A 14213-nucleotide genomic window follows, 5' to 3' on the forward strand; every position below is an offset into this window, starting at 1 on the left:
CATTTCTGGTACTTCTCCAATTACAGGTTGTGCAGATGGTTGGATTTGGCGAGCGACAAAGGAGGGCATGTATACAACAAAGTCTGCATATGAAGTCATCAAAGGGCTAGGAAACGAGGCTTTGGTGGAGACTTGTAATTGGGAAAGGTTGGCGAAAATCTGGAACATACAGGCTCCACAGAAGACGAGAGTAACGACGTGGAGAATCCTCAGGGACCGGCTGCCAACGTGTGAAAATTTGAAAAAGAGAAATATCCCACTTGGAGAGGAGAAGATTATGTGTAATGCTTGCTGTCAACATTTAGAAACGACAAATCATCTGTTATCTTTCATTTCTGGTACTTCTCCAATTACAGGTTGTGCAGATGGTTGGATTTGGCGAGCGACAAAGGAGGGCATGTATACAACAAAGTCTGCATATGAAGTCATCAAAGGGCTAGGAAACGAGGCTTTGGTGGAGACTTGTAATTGGGAAAGGTTGGCGAAAATCTGGAACATACAGGCTCCACAGAAGACGAGAGTAACGACGTGGAGAATCCTCAGGGACCGGCTGCCAACGTGTGAAAATTTGAAAAAGAGAAATATCCCACTTGGAGAGGAGGAGATTATGTGTAATGCTTGCTGTCAACATTTAGAAACGACAAATCATCTGCTTCTGTCGTGCCCGAAGACTGAAAAGGTTTGGATTGGAATTCATTGGTGGCTGGGAATAAAAGCAGCGTGGCCTCAATCGGTTGAGGCTCACTTCGATCTGTTCACAAATCTTGACAAAGGAAATGAAGGTCGACTTTTTCTTGCGACAGTTTGGGTTTGTACCACTTGGCTGTTGTGGAAACGGCGTAATGAAAGCAGATTTGAGGGCAAGAATTGAGAGATCAATGACGTGATCGAAGAAGTGAAAGTGAGGATGTGGAGTTGGAACAAGATCTTTGGACTACTTGATAAGGAAATTAGTTCTCAAGCTTGGTTCTCTTGTGTATTTCCTCTTGCTCTTGTGTAATTTGGTGGTACCTCTGGTACCATTATCTCTTCTAATAAATTTCTTTTTCTGATAAAAAAAAAATTACAAGTAGAACATTAGGGATAAATGCACTAATGCTCTAATGCTCGACCATTTTGATTATATGTTTGACCACTACGAGTCGAGCATATGCAGAGCATTAATTTGTGGTAAATTAATAAATTAATGCTCGGCATGCTCGACCACTGATACTCGACTAGTACTAGTGATATTTTTATCCTTTTGCAAGCATATATTAGTGCACTTTGTATTGTTGCTCGATCACTGATGCTTGACTTACAATTGTTGGATTGTTGAGACATAAAACGAATAGTTTTATAATTTTCTTTTAATTTACAGTTGGTAGTTTTTATCTTTTTGTCACCATTAACCCTAATAGGGTTAATAAAAATAGTAGTACTTGTCCAAAATGCTTGATTACGAATCCAAAATATAAACACTCAGTTCGGAGTATTTTAATTAGGTACTACTAACTATAATGTAACTTTTGGGCAGAAATTTGAAATTATTCAGAAAGTGAATACACACACACACACACACACACACACACACATATATATATATATATATATATATATATATATATATAACAAAAAATCAAACCTCTTGTAGTCTTGTTCCTAAAACAATGAGCTACAAAAGAAAAATATAGCCTTGGATTATTCTTAGACAAGCATTTTGTCCAAGAAAAATTTGTAATTCTTGAAAGAGTCGATTAATTCTATGACATAATGATGATGCTAATGATGATATATTAACTATATATGGTATCAAAATTTGGTTGTCCGAGCTGGCAAATCATCTAAAGTAGTCATTGGATTTTATTTTGAAAATTCCGGAGAAAGTGACATTAATTATTTTTGTCATTGCAAAAATGTCATCAACCACTATATATGTCCTCATTTGAAGTCCTAATGAAAACCCCCTTTTCTTTCTTTGTATATATCTTTGATCAAATCAGGCCAAAGATCAATATTTTCATCTGCCAAATTTCTCTCCTTTTCTTTTTCTAGGAAAACACACACACACACACCTAATTCATTTCTCAAGTTTCCTCTCTTTCAGTGTATAAAATTAGGGTTTCTGGGGGGGAAGAAGATAGATGCCTTCTTCAAAAATCTAATTTCTGCTGGGATATATGCAACAAGTGGAAATCCAATTTACATCGAGATGAAGTGGAGAGGTAATTATCTGTGTATTAAAAATTGCCTTTAAAATTTATTTTATTTCTTTATTTTCATTTTTGGTAATGATTAAATTTCGTTGTGCGGTGACTGGCCGGTTATGGTGTTGGAACGACTCAATCAAATCAAATCTCCCAAGAATTGGGTTCTTTAGTTTGATTGAGCCGTGCCAATATCATGTGATCGATTTCGCCATGTTACCTCCAATGACTAAATTTAGGCAAGTTTTATATATATATATGTAACAATTTGTGTTTAATAGTATATACTATTAACTGGGAAATTGAGTCGAGGAAACCCCCTTTTTCCTAAGTCCGAAAAATGAAATCTGAAATTATTACATGTATTTGTGAAACATGTTACATGTTTCATGCGCATTTAGTTTGGTTGTCCAAATTAAGAATTTTCACTTTTCACATTTTTAATTTTTAATCTTGTATGGTATGCGTCTCAATGTGCAGATTTTATTTTTAAACGGTGAGATCTAGGTCAAATCCCATTACATTTTTTTATAAAGGATTAAGTGAGGATGGCTAAATATGGTTAGATAGGAAAATGAATTTGGAGCGCGTGATAATCAAATAATATGATTGATATTTATTTGAATTAATCGTGACAAATGAGAATAACGAAACGAATAAATCAATAAAATTCATCAATAAATGAATGTAACACACAAAGTTTATTAATGTGTATTAATCATGATATTTATTCGCGCGTTACACTGATTTATTTGTTAATTTTACTGATTATTCGTTATTCTCATTTTTCAGGATTAATTTGAATAAATATCAATCATAATTTAATTACGATTAATTTAATTACGATTAATTTAAATTAATCGTAATTTAATTATCTTACATTCTTAATTCATTCTCATTAATTTCTCACCACATTTAATCATTCTTACTACCCTAAAAAAAATCATTCATTTCTCACCACAAGCAAATTGTCTCTCGATTAAGGAAGATTAATTGGTTCATCATTCATAGTGTATGAAATGTCGATGGTTTCTGTCTACATTTTATTTTACTACCTTAGTTTAATTCTGAGTATGAGATTTGTGTATATATGAAGGGGCCGGTTATATAATAGGTCCCAGATCTAACAATTCGAATATAATGTTTTAATTAAATTTTAGTTGTTATGTACATTGGAGTTTTTGTGATTAAACAAACATATACTGAATATGATTTTATTAATAGGTTGCAGCTTATCAAGACAATTATGAATTATGTTTGTGGAGGCATCTTAGTTTTTCATGATATATATACACGAAAAGATTAAATTTCTCATTTTTTGTATAATTGTATTTGCGACGAGATTCTCTGGTAATTAATGAGTATTAATTTAATCAGTTAACATGCACAATTATTGTTGGAGCGTATATAAATAAAGGCAAATTATTGGGTGCGACCGGTTTGAAAGTTTACATTTCTTCACAATAATATTTACTTTTATTCATAAATTTTTTTACTTTTAGTTATTTTCACTCATTAATACTTATATTCTTAACTATTTAGTCAAATAATCATTGTCGTACAAAAAGTAATTATTGTTACAATGAAATGTAATATTTCTAAAGTATTACATTTATTCATGATAAGTGTTACTTTTATTTATTAGAACTTGTACTATTACGAATATATATCTTATGCTTATTAAAAGTAATCGATCGCATATATAGTATGCGGCCGGTCGCATGCAAGACCAACTGATAAATAAATATTTATCGAAAACATGGTTAATGAATTGCTTTAAACGATTTAGAACTTTCTCCTGGCCAGACAGCTAAATTCTTGCTAATTAGGATGCAATGATTTTATTTAATCATCATATGTCTCTTATTGTATAGGAGAATTATCAAATAAAAATCATCGACATAATTCTATAAAATAAAAATCAATTTAATCCGTAAATTTTTATCGATAGATATTTAAGATTGATTTTGTATGTCTTTTACACACAAATTAATGCTTTTTTATGATTATAATTTTTTAAACATAAAATAATATTTTCTTTGTTATTATGCTTTTTCAAATACGAAATAATGTTTTTATTATATTAAAGTTATACCTTTATTCACAATTAACAGAATGGTTTGTGTATTCTCATTTTAAGTAAGGTTTATTATATGAACCACTTTTTCTTATATATAAGTATATTATCACTACAAAAATAATCCTGATTAATAGCGGATTTTAGTGACAGAAGGGATTATTTATATATTCTCATTGTAAAAATTGCAGCGTTAATATTTCCGTCATTAACGACGATAATTAGTGTTCGTCGTTAATCCGTCGCTAATCTGTACTTAAAGTTATGTCACGTTATGATTTTTTATTGTTTTTCAAATCATTATTAGAAGTCAGGTATATCATATTGTGTTATTCTTAATAATTGATAAACCACATTATAATGTCCAACTGTGTGTGTCTCCTTTTCTAGTTTATTTTTTCAGTGTAGATTAATTGTTTTATCTAATTAATTAATTCCTATATATCAATACGCACAAAACCGTTCGTTGCAGCATAACTTTAGCTTTTGACTTTTCCTTTAAAATAACAGGTAGTGTTTGGTAGACCTACTCCAACTTCTACATCCAAAAGCTGATGAGAAGAAAATAGAAATTCATAAAAAAGAAATTCAGAATAATCCAAATAATGAAAGCATCTGTTAGGTGCTACAACATTTGAACTTCAATAATTTTAATTATATATAGATATATATAGAGTGAGAATCATTATTTTCGTAAGAAATCTAAATAACGAATAAGTTAGTATATATGACTGAATAAACTGTTTGTAATATATGAATAGTCGTAATTAATTAATTGATGAAATTTTTGCCCCATCAAAATTTGAACTCATATTTGAATAATTATTCGTGCATTGCAAACAACTTATTCAAACTTATTCCTCCAATTGCGAAATGTTCCACCACCAACAATATATTCATGGGGTATAAGTAACTTGAGGTCATGATTGAAATTGTCAGATTTATTTTAGGTCTTAATAAATGGTTGATTTATTAATATCGTCTTGATTGTTGATACTTATTAAATAGATTATTGTTCAATTGTATAAATTATTACTACTGAAAATTAGTAATTTTTTGTGGACAAAAAGATTAGTGAAGTTTATGTAATGAAGATTGTCAAAAGCGTTCGATGAGACCTAGCTCAAGTGGCAAAACTGAGACACCTATAGACTCTCTTTTGTGAGAGGTTTTGGGTTCAATCCCGCCCGCGTGCAGATAGTTTTTCCACCGCATGGGTAGTGTTCCGTCTGCATGCGGTTGCTTTCCCACCTTTGTGTAGTGTAGAGGTTCCGTCTCCGTGCGGGGATTGCTGATTTATTTATATATATTAAATATCTCTCGTAATTCTCAAAAAAAAAAAAAAAAGATTGTCAAAAGAAATTTGCAAAATCGTATGAAAGATGAGTGAATAAATGATAGTTTTACTCATATATATTGAGAATGATATTCTCTCAATAATTGATGACGAGAAAATATTACAATGTTTTCAATTGATAAGTTGCTCTCGAAATCAATCATCATTGCTTCTCAAACAAAAGCCACTACCTCGCTGAGTATTTATTCTTTGGTTATTTATAATTTATTAGAACTATAATAATAATAATAATAATAATAATAATAATAATAATAATTATTATTATTATTATTATTATTATTATTATTATTATTATTATTATTATTATTATTATTATTATTATTATTATTATTATTACTCTGCTTGCTTTTTAAGGAAAAAAATAATAAATTGTGTGGAATGCTAAAAAAAAATTGATTCGAGGTGTACCATCCTCGTACAAATTTAGCTGAGGCAAATTTTGCTTTACCAAATTTCAGATTTCGTCCACATCAAAACTTAATAGAAATGAGGGTTGGATTTATGGAGTCCGCAACCTCTGATTTCATTTGACTTAAATCTGCAACATACGTAGTCGATTCGAATCATAGTAAGAACTTTCGAATCAAATATTCCACTCATATTGTTTAAAATGCACTTGTAAAAAATTGAAACGAAATATTTGATTCGATTTAAATATTTGTGAATTAGAGTACGAATCGAATACAAATATTAATAAGATTCGAAATATATTCGAATATCGATTTAAATATATAATTATTTTACGAATCATATTGAAATCAAATGATATTCGCTTCGATTCGATTGGTTTAAATCCTGATGCGTTCATTTGACTTAAATCAGCAACATATGTGTATACTGACATATTATTTGCTTCGAGCCCAGTTGGATTTATCAAGGTCACAATGTAGATCATACATGTCATATATTGGTGGCATATAATATTTTGCTATAGTTAATGATCTAGCCCAACTCCTATATTTATATTGGGCTTTACAATAGGGCTTTGCAGATTTGAGAGAGGGTGGTTATCTTCAGCTTTTTCACCTTCTTTTCTCCTAGTAAATTCCTCAACTAAAGTATTAATTATATCACTCTATATTTTCATAATTGGTTCTCAAAAAAAAAAAAGTCTATGGAAAGAAAACAAAAGTAAATAGAATATATGTTTGAGGAATACTCTACTACGTCTAGAATTTGGAATTCAGATGCACGGTGCATTCCTCCTAATTAAATATTTATTGTAATTAATAAATTCTAATTGAAAATTAATCATTACTTAGTATAAGAGTCTTGTTTCTTAAAATTTGATTTTGTCTATTATACCCCTATTATATATTTAAATTAAAGTACAATAGTGTAATATGATATTATTATCTATTACTATTATAAAAGTGTTCCAAATAAGAATCTCTATGTATCTAGAATTCTTCAAAGTTGTGATATGATTTATTTCATTTTACATATATATTTGTTATTTAATCCAATACTATTAGGTGTGTCCCACATATCTTCCTACTAGTAAACCCTAAATACGCATTAAAGATTGATGGTAAATCAATCGTATATGTGAATGGACATAAATTTTTATTAAAGATTGTTTTTTTTCTTATACAAAGACTTTATTATTAGGTTAAAAATGGGTAATATGGGGATGACGATTTTTGGGGTTGTTGGATTGTGTAGGTTGTGATTAGTAAGGTTAGGAATTAGGATAGAGATTTTGGATGATTCTTTCTATTTAATAAAGAAGGCTATGAAATATATATGAATGCATGTAGCTAAAATATATGAAATAATTGATAATATTTTAATCGAACTAAATTAGAATTGCTACAAAGAGAGGTGAGAAAATGGAGTCGGCAAGAGACAACTCTTGCGTTTAATTAGAAGCCCACAAAGCAATCAGTGTGACAGGTTATTGATTAAAAGGCCCAAAATCTATGTGGCCCACTAACAGGCCCAAAATCTATGTGGCCCATTAACAGGCCCAAAACCTATGTGGGCCATGTTAGACGTATTGCTCTAACTTCTTTTTTTTCTTTTTTTTCTTTATCTATATTTTCTTAACTTTTGTTTCTATTTCTTTTCCTGTTTGCGAATTACAAGTTACTTGTAAAAAGAAACTTTAATAATATTGGACGCTGCTAGATTCTATGTTATAAATTATGTGAGATTTCAATGTTCAACTGTAATAAACATCATGTGTTCTCTCCTAAAAAAAATATGGTCTAAATGTGGGATATCAACTTTCTAGACTGATCACACTTTTTAAATGTAGATCACACTTTTTTAAGTTATCATAAACTGATCTAATGAATTGATACTATTGTTTTCAATTTTAGACAAATCACATTTTTAGCCCTGAACAAGGACGTTTAGGGCTCAAACTCTACCGCACGTCTCCCTCAAAAAAAAAATATTATTGTACCAAAATTCTGACCCGATATTAGATTGGAATTGAAATAATAACTCAAAGTATTTAACTGTGTATGTAACATATAGTAACACAATTAGGGAAATATAAAATACGAGTATAATTTTCAAATTAAATAGGCAGTGTGAACTGTGAACTATTTATGGTGTCGCACATCGCAATGAATTTTAATCTGCAAAAAACCTTTGAAAAAAAGGTGGCGATATGAATTCAAATTAAAAAAACCTTTGAATTTTAATCTGCAAATTAAAAGGTGGCGATATGAATTCAAAAAACCTTTGAAAAAAAGTAATTTTCAGTCCTTTTCCGCCAGAAAACCTGAAATTTGGAGTTTCCTGGGAAAATGGTTGCGATTGTCGGCATCCATTTCGTGACTTTTTTTTTTTTTTTGAGTCATTTTCGTAACTATTCATGAAATCCTCACAAAAGAACTTAAATTTTGATAAATAATAAAGAGTGATACTAAACATGTACAATGTGGCTGCCCAAATTAGTTAAATAATTAAAAAAATAAATTATTTAATTTATTTTCAAATAAAAACAGAATTTAGTTATTTTATAGTGTTATTTACAATGTAGTTATTTTTTTATTTTTTTGTATTTTTAATTTTATTTAAATAAAATAAAAATTACCCAACAATACAGTAAAATAACTATTTTTTATTTAAAAAACTAAATTAAATAAATCATTTTTTTTCTTTTTTCTTATTTAAAAAACTAAATTAAACAATACAGTAAAATAGCCAAATGCATTAAACTTTCAATTTTCTTATCAAATACTCATATGAAATTTACAAGTTCTTTTAATCATCCATGATTTTGAAGTTCCTTGAACGAAAGAAGGACGATTTGTGAGAATTTGATGTTTTTTATGAGAATAATATACAAAAATACATTTGTTTTGAGCATGAATATTGATTTTCATTTGAGAGATGAGATTGGTTTCAAGATTTAATTAAAGTTGAAGGACAAAATAAATTCATTTATTTTAATATGTCGTCTCACTTAATATATATCTTGAGCGCAAATTTGGAAATTAACCGTCCACGTGGATGCCATGTAAATTCAAATTTGATCGGAATTGTTAATCTTATTGAAAAAAAAATACAGAACTTGCAAGTTCATACGTGTATTTTTTTATTTTTTTTTAGAAAAAGTAAAAGTTTTTGTGTTAATTAATGAAAGCCACCCTGTAATTTATGTAGTATTTTAATGCATTTAATATATCCACAAAAAGAAATGGTTTACCATTACCAATGTCAAGCTTCTTGCTGTGAGATTTTCATAAAAGGTGGTGAGAGATTTTCAACATTAACGTGCAGAATTTTTTTTACCGAAAACTCTATTAATTTTAAAATTGCATGCACACTTATTTCGAAAATCATTAACTATGTAAACCATAAATGCATTAATTAGTATAGTGTAGTCTTCTAATATAGCAACTGTTTCCGCATAATTGATGATTCTTCTATTTACTTCGAGTACCAATAATAGATGAAGAATATATAATAGTATGATTGATTATCTGATGTAATTTGGCTTAGATATTTATCTATCTTTCGGCAACTAATTATGATTTAGAGGAAAATGTTTTAAATCATGGGATCAAATCTTGTCACGAGAAATTGACACTAGTAAAAGCATCTTACAACTTGGGTAACTATATCATGGCTATAATTTGTTCGGTCCCAACAAAGTTTAGCTCTTTGTGTTTGTCTACCAACAATCCTTTGTCTTAGCAGCAATAGTGAAACCCTTTGAGGTTAATTGAGTCTTATATATAAATTAACAATTAAATAAGTGATTAAGGCCTAAAACCTTTGGCATTAGCCATTAGTCACTCTGTCGTTAGGTCAAAACACGCACATAGTAGGACTACGAGTATTATTTTATGCTAGGGTTGTTTATTAATATGTCTTATATTTGCCAGTCGGGTTTTATTAGGTTTGATTTCACATATTACTCCCTCGCGTCCCATGAAGCATGACGTAGTTCTTTTCGGCACGAGAATTAAGAAACTGATATTTTTGTGTGTTAAATGTGGTAGGTGAAAAAGTGAAAATGTGAATAAAGGGTAAATTTTTTGTCATTTTTATAAACGAGTCATGCTTCGTGGGACAGACCAAAAAGGAAACTGTTTCATGCTTCGTGGGACGGAGGAAGTATTATTAATGAAATTAATTTGTTTTTTTTTAAACCAAAAGGCTGGAATATTATTACGACGAATCCAAAATTAACAATGTCTAGAAGCCAATTAGGAAAATTGGCCTTCCGGATAACAGCATCAGGAAAAAAAAAAAAAAACTGAGCAAGCTCATGCGCTGCTCTGTTAGCGTCGCGACGTATATGAAGAAAATCTGCTACAATATACTGTCTGGCATGAGTGAACGCTTCCCATAAATCATCACATAAAGACTCCGAGCCATGGTGAGCACCCTGGAGGACATGTACAACTAAGTAATTTGTACTTAAAACTTTCAGAAATGTTGCATTTCTATAATTATATTAGTTACTAATTATGAATTTCTTTTGGCATCTTTAGTGGTTACGTTCAAACTCAAAGAGTAATCCCAAATACTCGAAAAGCATATGATTGATTTACTCATTTTTATTAGAAGAAAGCAACAAAAACGTTTTGCAATTTGCAGTGTCACGTCTGTTGTCTTTCTTATCTTGTGGTATTGTTCCATAAAGGCATAATCCAATATAAATAATTAAATTTCAGTGTACTATTTTTTTCATGCATTGCATGGGACTAAAGCATAGTTTTGCTGGCGTGTACCTTGTAGGGTCTTTTAAATATTATTTGGCTCCACAATGGTACTCTCATAAAAATAATTGTACCATGGTATGTCGGCCTATAATCCTACAATTATCACATTCATGTTAATTTGCAAAAATTGTGTAGAATTTAATGTATTTTAATTATAAATCTGGAATCATAATATATTAAAATAAGCGACGTATATATACATAATTATGAATCAATGATTCTGTAGTAATCATAATCTAGCTACCGTAATCGTATGATTATATATGCAATTCCTAAAAATAATGTGGGTGTATATATTTTCTCTCAATTTGAATTTACTCAAACATTTAAAGAAACTATAGTTTTCATTTTTGTTTGTTGAGCTGAATGAACTATCCGAATCAATGTGAATGCGCAAGCGTGGAAGCTTTAATAAAAAATGATTTATCAAAAATAATTACAGATCGAGTACGTGATACTTAATTAATTAAATCACACATCAATTTGTTAAAATAAATATCAATGTGTATTTTTTCCAACATAATAAAAAAGGCTAAGAACATAATCAAATTACTTAAACATAAGGAATTGAAAGAAACTCCCAAGAAGGCAGTTTCATCTCTACATATAACAATCTAATTAGGAATATTTGGTGGGAAATTTCCAAATATCATTCAAATTAGATGTATTCGCGCGACTGTTGAATAATATATATTACTACTACTTACAAGTTGTCAAAGTGTTTTGACGATTATTTTTAAAAATTTATGCATTTTTTCAGTTATTTCATGAGATATATATAGTTATATATATAAAGGACTGATATGTATGTTCATCATTCGTGAACTCAGTGCTCATAAATGATGAGCGACATGCAATGCTTTTCTACTTATCTAGTTTTATATTAGTTGTTCGTCGTTCGATTTCTGAAAACTTTTCTCTAAAACAATTGTTATTATATATATGACACATCAACATAAACTTTTCAAAATCAAAATAAAGTTGATGATTTTATGGTTTAAGATAATCCAGTTGTTGTGCATGGCCCCAAAAAAGATGGAAAAGAACTCATCATAGCTTCCACATTAACAAAAAACCATTAACAAATTTAATGATCATATACCTTATAGTGGTTTATGCCACCTAGACAATTCATGTAACTTCTTGATCATAATCTTTCATAAAACAAGAAATCACATGTAACAAAAAGCAAGTAGGACCTTAATAATTAAGAACAACTATTTGTGAAGGACTTATGAAGGATCTAAGCAAAAGTTAAAGAAACAAAACCAGATCGATTAGGCCATGTGTGTAGTCTCAATTCCATGCAAGTTTTGATTTAACAATTCATTCAAAAAGCTATACATAACCGCACATGCCAAAATGTTAGCACAAGTTGAAGGCTGCCCACAAACTTAGAAAACCCTACAAATTAAGCTATAGATGAGTTGCATGATATGTCATGCACTAAGTATATATATATAACCCAGTCGTGTACGTGTTAACTTAGTTATAGAGTGATTAATGTTTAAGACCAAAAATCTCGAGTTCGAGTGGAACGTGTGTTGGTTATATTTGAAAGTGTGGGAAACCTGAATCTGTTTGGATAAGTATGCAACTTTTGAAACATAAGTCGATTATATGATTTTGTATATTGTGATATTAGATTAATTTGTGTTTCTTTTGTAAAAGGTAACGAGTCATATCACATACCACCTCCACGGTACAAAAGTTTGTTTGATACCTTTTTTTTATGATTTGTTTGATACCTTTAAAAGGAATTTATAAAATTTTGGTTCACCTAATCTAGGGAGTACTATGAAACTATATACTTCTAATTTTGGTTGAAATTAAAATAGTTGTCTGTTCTTATTTTATTCAGGGAATGGTTCCAATGAAATCGCTCGTATATGGTGAGATCTTAGATTGATTTGTAGTTGTTGATTTACACGGAGAGATAAAAACTTTACCTGAGTTTGAATTTTGGAGGAAGCAAACATTTTATTAACTTTTTTTTATTATCGTTATTCAACACTATATATTGTCTTATTCAACACTGTATACTGGCTTATTCATTAGTCTCACATCTCACGAAAAATAGCAATCTCAGCCTATATATTTATAACTTGTTAACATTGATGTAATAATCTTCATTAAAGTTATATAATTGGATAGCCCCCTACCAAATGAATTATAGTCATCCATTGCTCATAAAACATGAGCCAATTGCAACCAACTCACAAAGTCTGAAGTAAAATAGATGCTGAGTTTAGAGAAGAAAAAAAAAAGTTTTTAACAGATTTAAGGATTTGTAAAATGTAATTTTAGACAGACAAAATCACATGGATATGGGAAGAGAGGATATTGTAGGTGTATAGAAGGTATGGCCCAAATGGATTATGTCTGTCCTAATTTCTGAATGTACCTCAGCATACACACTGTGGCCTTTGGAGCTATCATTAATTTTACACTATTTGGTCTGCATTTCCCATACTATTAATTTACTCACAGAATCTTAATCATATCATGCAGTTACAGGAGACAACTGACTACTTCACTCTCCCTACATACACTAACATATATGCATGTCTTTTACACAAACGTTTTAGGGATGTCAATCGAGTCAATCGATCGAGTTTTAGATCAATCCTATTGGATTATAGAGCTATTTGGGTACAGATTAATCAAGCTAAAAAGTTTTCGAGTTAAAAAATTTCAATCCTAAGCATTCGAGTTTCTGACTAACTCATCGAACTAGTCGGACTCGAAAATTTAAACATGGTTGGTAGATCGGAAGAATGTCATAGTGATAACTTAATTATTACATTCACGATTTGATTAATTTAAATTGCTCACTGAAATCGAATCTCATGACAATTTCATGGACGTTATTGGCTGGATCATGGGATAAAAATAATCTAATTGCTAAATATTTAGAGAATGGAGAATGATGAATAAATCAATAAAACTCATGAATAGACATATTTTATTTAATATGTTGATTTATTCGAAAAAAAATTATTTGAACCCAGAAATCTTGATTTATTCGAAAAAATGATGAATAGAAATATTTGAACCCAGAAATCTTGATTTATTCGAAAAAAAATTAGTATTAACTTATTCAGAAGATCACAAATTCATTCTCCATTATAGTATATCTCAATATATAGCTTTATTTATTAAACATTTCTCTCTCTATGTATAATTTCAATCCTAAAATCATATTCCCAAACAGTTTTACGTACAGTGCAACAACTTTTTTTGCCTTCGAAAATGCAAAAACTAAACACAACTTTTCTATTTTATACTCCCTCCGTCCCAGCTTAAATGTCTTGTTTCTTTTCGGCACGGAGATTAAGAAATGTGTATAAAGTAGATAAAGTGAGTTGGTGGAAATTATTTAAATATTAAGTATAGAGAGAGAG

The 14213-nt window shown here is 29.8% G+C and overlaps 1 protein-coding gene and 1 long non-coding RNA gene across 2 annotated transcripts in view; one reads left to right on the forward strand and one right to left on the reverse strand.

Annotated features, from left to right (window-relative positions):
- LOC130987821 (uncharacterized) overlaps positions 1 to 14213 on the reverse strand; it is a 551243-nt gene that overhangs the window by 515786 nt on the left and 21244 nt on the right. The window lies entirely within an intron of this gene.
- On the forward strand, positions 1951 to 4631 carry LOC130987834 (uncharacterized). Its single transcript, XR_009089856.1, has 2 exons — positions 1951 to 2204; positions 3411 to 4631. It is a non-coding gene; the product is annotated as an uncharacterized LOC130987834 (long non-coding RNA).

Source organism: Salvia miltiorrhiza, chromosome 6 (assembly GCF_028751815.1).
Source record: "Salvia miltiorrhiza cultivar Shanhuang (shh) chromosome 6, IMPLAD_Smil_shh, whole genome shotgun sequence".
In the NCBI taxonomy this organism is placed as follows: domain Eukaryota; kingdom Viridiplantae; phylum Streptophyta; class Magnoliopsida; order Lamiales; family Lamiaceae; genus Salvia; species Salvia miltiorrhiza.